Source organism: Marmota marmota, unplaced genomic scaffold, assembly GCF_001458135.2.
Source record: "Marmota marmota marmota unplaced genomic scaffold, marMar, whole genome shotgun sequence".
Classification (NCBI taxonomy): Eukaryota; Metazoa; Chordata; class Mammalia; order Rodentia; family Sciuridae; genus Marmota; species Marmota marmota.
The window spans coordinates 410,244-417,469 of NW_026005674.1; the positions used below are offsets into that span (position 1 = coordinate 410,244).

General features: G+C 34.6%; 1 pseudogene; it reads left to right on the plus strand.

The window, feature by feature from the left end:
- Positions 1 to 4,093: 4,093 nt before the first annotated feature.
- On the plus strand, positions 4,094 to 5,020 carry LOC107160815 (annotated as a pseudogene).
- The last annotated feature ends 2,206 nt before the right edge of the window (positions 5,021 to 7,226 follow it).

A 7,226-nucleotide genomic window follows, 5' to 3' on the forward strand; every position in this document is an offset into this window, starting at 1 on the left:
TTGGCTTATTTCACTTAACATGATAGCCCCTTGTTCCACCATTTACCAGCAAATACCATAATTTCATTCTTTTTTATGGCTGAGTAATATTTCACTATGTATTTACAAATGACAAAAGAAGCCACTTTTCCTAATAAAATATTCTCAGATCAGTAGTTTAAATGTCTTCTTTCAGGTCACAAATAAAAAAATATAAAATAATAGTAAAGAGTTTACAAATGAGAATATTGATAAGGTTTGGACCATATTAAAATGTCCTTTTGGGTACACTGTTAAAAGAGTTGAGCAAAACTGATAAACTGTTAGCAAGATTTTCCAAGAAAAGAAAGAACAAGAAACCATTATCATTAAGCAAAATAATATAGCCAGTATTAAATAAATTCTAAATAGAATAAAGATAATCAAATGAGCATTATGAACCCCTGCATACTTCAGAACAGGAATATATTTTTGTGAACTTTGAGACTGACTTGTAGCAGGAAGGGATTTTTAGCTTGGCAGGCATGAATGGTTGTGTATGGGGTGTGTGGCGAGGGGGGTTAACAGAAACTCGGAAATAAAAATTGTAATTCGCTGTTACAGGCACCATAATGATTAAATCTCCCAAAGATAATGTTGAATTAATGAAGGCAAAAGAAATAGTGATGTATTATTGTTTATATACCATTCAAAAATCATAATAAATGTTACACGTGATAAGTAAAAGTATTATATGGAAATAAATTGAGGGTTGTTCTGGAGTGTTGTTTGTTTTATTTCTCCATCAAGATGTGTTCATAATGTAAGAATTCAGCAACCTGTATCTTTATGCATTGTTTGTTTGTCTGTTTTGAGGGGTACCAGGGATTGAATTCAGGGGCATCCAACCACTGAGCTACATCCCCAGCCTTGTTTTCTGTTTTATTTAGAGACAGGGTCTCACTGAGTTGCTTAGCACCTGCCTTTTGCTGAGCCTGGTTTTGAACAATCCTCCTGCCTCAGCCTCCAGAGCTGCTGGGATTACAGGTATGCACCACCATAACCGGCTGAACTGTTTATTTGTATATGAAATAAATTCATATGAAGAATCAATAGGCTTTCATAAAATCCAGATTCTTTTGAGGATTATGAATATTTTTTAGTACTGGGACTCAATGCACAGAAAATTGATCAAGTTAGGTGAACTGTTGTTTCCTTCAGATTCTGTATGTGCTGTGCAGTTTGTCCAAGTTTCTGCTACTCTTTTAGTACTGGGTACACGCCTTAGATAAATGTGGTTGCCATCCATCGTTACATCACTGCAATTGTTTTTTTTTTTTTTTTTAGACCTGTCATTGGTATCATCTGGCTAGAACATGAATGTGGGTGAGTTTTTTCTCAGACTCTGAAATATTGGAAGAGGAGTCAATAGCCTTGGCCAAAATGAAGTTCACCTCCTCTATTGAGTAAAGTATGCTTGAAGAAAAGCATAAAGTATAGGATCAATATGGTGTACTTATAGGCAGCAGACAGGAAATTAATGGGATTTCCACTTGGGGCCTTTGTTTGGTCTTAGATCAGAGTAAGATAACCTGTGCAGGGATGAGTGGGAGGATTTAATAATTTGTCCCAGTTTTCTATGGTAGAAGAGAAGTACAACAGGACACACATAGAATGACTTCTGGGCAGACCTAAGAGGCCATTTCAAGAGATACTAGAATTTTTAACGATGTGATCCCACAAAGTCGTATGTTTATCTCCATCAAACCCAGTGCTTGTAAGAAATGAGGAGAAAAGCCCTGTAAAAATGTTCCAAGTCTGAGTTTTCAGCGTAGATGTAAAGAAAGGATAAGAGAAATTTTTAAGGTTCCAATGAAATTTTCTGCCAATAGGATGTATTTAGTGTTTGTGTGTGTGTGTGTAATATTACATTATTGATAGAAATTTAATATGAATATATTCAAAATGGAGTGAGTCAATATTGGAAGGTTATTAAAGTTAAAAGTCTTTGTGGCTTTGTCTAGTTTAAACAATACTGAAAGGTAAGAATCTCCTTCAGAATATTCTCCTGGGACCATGGACTTTGGATACTACAGAGCCTGAGATTAATTGCCATATTGGGAGAACTGTGTCCCTTGGAACTTTTTGGATTCAACAGCCTGTGTCCTCTTTCAACCTCTCTTCATTTGCTGGTCTTCAGGGATCTCCAATCTCAAATAACAGTCCCTACAACCAATACATGGGCCTCAGACATTGATTTATCACTTCAAGGTAAAAATTGTTTTTGCTTTGTTGCTTAAATTTCCTTTTCTTTTAAAATGTGATTATTGGGATGAAAAAGTATGAAGAGCTTCTTCTCTTTTAATATATCACTATTATTAATGCCTTGATTTTATATCTGACTTATCCCCATGATTCTTAACATTTGATAATAAATTAAGATTTGGGGTTAAAGTGATGTCCATCTGGATAAAGGGAGATAAAATGGAGCACATGTAATTTCAGATTTTGCATCAGAGTTAAATACAATTCTTCTATGACTCTAAAATGAACACAGTCTTATAAGTAAGAAACTTTCTCATGACCAGAATTAATTTCCCATTGCATTCTTTTGATATTTATATGTGTGAGAATGTGTGTTAAAAACTCTACTAAAAGTGTCATTTGGCCAAAATGGGTAGAGGTTATAAACAGGATTAAAATGAGAGTAACATATCTGAATTTATTTTATTGAATTGATATAAGTAAAGTGAAAAAAACTGAAAATTATGCATATATGTGTTTGTGGGTTTTGTATGGACATGGATATGTATAAACATCTTTGCAATACATTTTATGTATATTAGTGCCTCTTTCATATTCTTTTTTATTATAGTACTCCCTTTCCCTATCTCTTGAGTGATCCCTCAAGGACTTCATGCTGTTATTTGATGTCTCTCCCCTACCACTCCTTTGATTTTATTTTTACTGTTTTCAGCTAAATATCACTTTTATATAAGTGAAATTACAGTAAGGTATTGCTTTTGACAATTATTTCACATATTTTATTTACATGATTAATTTTCACAATAAAACAATCACAGGGTATGAAATTATTAGGGAGGAATTTCAAGGCCTAAAAGATTTTTTTCACATCCGTGTAGAGAGTGTCTATTTATCCTAAACAAAAGATATGGTTATGGTCTTTAGATGTATTCATTGAATTGATGAATACATTTTAAACTTTTGCATTTATTAATATTTGGAGTTTTTAAAAGCTGCCCTTTAGCCTTCTGAAAGGTAAAAATTCTATGTAGGTTTTATGCATATTGAGGGAGCTCTTTCATTCTTTTGATTTGCCCTCATAATGATAATCCCCACTACCTCCTTTCAGATTTAAACATGTTTTTCTTCAACATTCCCTTCCCTAGTAACACACACCAAAAAAAAATTGAGGGTTGTTTTTAATGTGCTGCATGAATCTGCATCCTCAATAAGCTGATGGAATAAATGAATTAACTAATCCCTAAAGGAAACATGCTTTTGATATTATGTGTCCCCATTATTGAACAGTTAAATATAAATAATAATATTATGACTTTATTAACCAAGTGTTTACCATTTTACAATAGAAAGAATCTTTATAGTCTCCACAACCCAAAAGTCATTCATACAAAGAAAATCATCAAAAAAGAATGCCCAACTCAAAGTTTATTCTTGAAGGCTGAAAATAATATGTATATATAATTTGCTTATATTAAACACTTATTTTACTGAATTTTTTTCATTTAATTTGAATGATTCTTTATAAGCTATTAATGAATTTAATGTATTTTTTTCCTTTGGCATTTTCTTTCTTTCTCTGTATTTTTTTTTTCTTTCTGTGGAAGATTTTATCTCAGCTTCTAATAGTTGTCTCTCAAGGAAAGACTTTGTTTGCAGAGTAAGCTCCAGGTGCCTCTCAATAGAGAGTCTTTACCAACATCTTCTTCAACGAAGGACACTGCACTGAAATTTATTCTGTGAGTCACTGTAATTTGTCTGAGTGAGGATTTCATAGAGTTATTTTATAAAGTTTGATGTTGTCACTAGTGACCAACACATTATATTCTCTTTTTAATTCTTGTAATGTTTTCCTTCTTGTCTGAACAAGGTAATGGGCATGACCAATAACAGCACCAAAGAAGACTTCATTCTTTTGGGCTTCTCAGACCAGGCCCAGCTGGAAAAGATACTCTTTGTGGCTGTTTTGATATCCTACCTTCTTACCTTGGTGGAAAATACACTAATTTTTCTGGTCTCTTCCATAGACCCTAAAATCAAAGTACCCATGTACTTTTTCCTTACACATCTCTCCCGAGTGGACATCTCTTTTACCACCAGTATTGTCCATCAGCTGCTGTGGAACCTCAAAGAACCAGCCAAGACCATCACATCCCTGGGTTGTGCCATCCAGCTGTATGTCTCCCTGGCATTGGGATCCACTGAATGTGTTCTCCTGGCTGTGATGGCTTTTGACCGCTATGCTGCAGTGTGCAGACCTCTCCACTATACAGCTGTAATGAACCTACGCTTGTGCCAGGTTCTGACAGGGGTCGCATGGCTGACTGGTGCAGGAAATGCTCTCATCCAGGGCACTGTCACCCTCTGGCTACCTCGCTGAGGACACCAGCGGCTCCATCATTTCCTCTGTGAGGTCCCCTCCATGATTAAGCTTGCATGTGTGGACATCCATGCCAATGAGATCCAGCTCTTCGTTGCTTCATTGGTCTTGCTTCTTTTGCCCTTGGCACTGATATTGATGTCCTATGGACACATAGCCAAGACAGTTATAAGGATCAAGTCTGTCTAGGCCTGGCACAAAGCTCTGGAGACATGTGGATCCTACTTGTGATGCTTCTATGGGAGCATCACAGCTAACAATATCCAGCCCAACAGCTCCTATGCCCACACTTATGGGAAATTCATCTCCCCCTTCTACACAGTCATCACCCCGACCCTCAATCCTCTCATTTACACCTTGAGGAATAAAGAAGTTAAAGGTGCACTGGGAAGAATATGCCACAGAGACCTACATGTGTAAAAAATGAAGCAAAGTACAGACTGGTCAATTTTTCATCACAAGTCTCTTAAATATCATCTCATATAGTCCTTCACCAGCCTAAAAGCACAGCTGGAACCTCCACAGTTTGCATGATTGTACTTCACATGGCCTCACAACTATCTGTCCTCTCCAATCTTTTCGCAGGCCTCTTTTGGGCCCTTTGAAAGGCATTATTTTCCCACACTCTTTGATGTCCATTTTCCTAAAAATTTCCATTTCTTACCCTCTCTTACTTCATTTCTTCTTTTGTCATCCCCTTCTTTCCTTCTTATTCTACCTTTTGTTTCTTCTTTATATTCAATTTGGTTATCATGTTTTTTTTAGTACTGGAACCCAGGACCTTGTTCATGCCAGGTAAAAACTCTTACCATTGAGCTACATCCTCAGCCCTTTGTATTTTATTTTGAGACAGGGTCTGTCTAAGTTGCCCAGGTGGGCCTTGAACTTGTGACCCTTCTGCATCCACCTCTCAAGTAACTTTGAGTATAGATTTGCAGCTCTGTGCCTAGTTTTTTCTTACAATTTGTATGATGTGCTTTGTAACTGTTTTTCCTCATGTCTCTATGTTATAGCTCTTTCCATTAATATTCTAACAATTCCTGAAAGCAATTTTCTCAAAAACAACAAAAAAAACTTTTCTCTTTTGTCATATTACCTTAAAACTTAAAGATATTGTTACCAAACATTGTGAAAATATTTGAGAATATGGACTTTGAATTCCAAAACTTCCTTTTTAAGCTTATGGAATTTTATTGAACTTTTTTGTATCCAAGTTTATATATGATTTTAAAAGTAATCAGCTTTGTATACAAGAACTTACTGTAACAAACAAGAAAGATGATATCTGAAGCAGCTAAATTGGATATAAATTTCTGCTCTTAAAGAGTTGATCTTAGAGTATGGCTAAACATCTATATATGCAATATTAAAAATTTTCATTTGGCTACTATGTCTTGATTTGATTGCAGTTTTGTTCCTATTTATAATATCTTCAATTCATTGGTCTGTTTTTTTCCATACCAAAAAAAAAAGAATGCAAAGTTAATCTTTCAACATTTGACATCATCTGCCTACTCCCCTTTGCACAGCTTCTCTCCCCCTCTTGATGATTGTGATATGTGATCTTGACTAAATAGTCTGAAGACACATGGTTTGCTCCAAAAATCACTATTGATGCCACTGAAAAAACAAGCCAGTAACAAAATAGTATTGAGAGGTTGGCTTGCCCCCCTCTCTTCTAACTGCAGGTTGATAATAAGCCTTTATTGATCTTAAAAATCTGTCAGACGAGTCATATATTGGGTTATTTTTTATATACATGTATATACAATATTTCAAATTGAAAGCAACATCTCAGTAGATTCAAACTTTCATGCTGTTGTCTAAAACATTAAAACTTTGTAAGTGCAAAAATGAAATGGATAGATGTTTAAAATGCATAAATAAGGAAACCCATTGGTGTTGTGCTTTTCTTGTATCAATAATTAAGTCACTCTCATGTACAGAATGAAAATTCTCATTTGGGGTTTTGTTTCAAGAAAATGTAGTCATGTCTTTGAGAAAAAGTTTTATTGTCTCCCATTAATTGGTTGCAAACTAATCTCCATATATAGATTTTAACTCCAAATTATACCTTATAATTAAACTACTTAAAAAAGTAATGAGCTTCAGTATTAATTAAAAGATTTTAAGTGTAATATAAATGCAGTAACTGATAATAAATGATCAATCAATATCAATTAGTATGTTTTCAAAATTCTACATTCCTGGTCATAATATTCCCTCTATGAGGAGTCTAATTTAGGCTTCTTTTTTAAAATTTGATCTGATAAAAATTGTTATCTAGTCTAAAATTATTTTTTTTTAATTTTTTTTTATTGGTTGTTCAAAACATTATAAAGCTCTTGACATATCATATTTCATACATTAGATTCAAGTTGGTTATGAACTCCCAATTTTACCCCAAATACAGATTGCAGAATCACATCAGTTACACATCCACATTTTTACATAATGCCCTATTAGTAACTGTTGTATTCTGCTACCTTTCCTATCCTCTACCATCCCCCCTCCCTCCCCTCCCATCTTCTCTCTCTACCCCATCCACTGTAATTCATATTTCTCCTTGTTTATTTTCCCATTCCCCTCACAACCTCTTATATGTAATTTTGTATAACAATGAGGG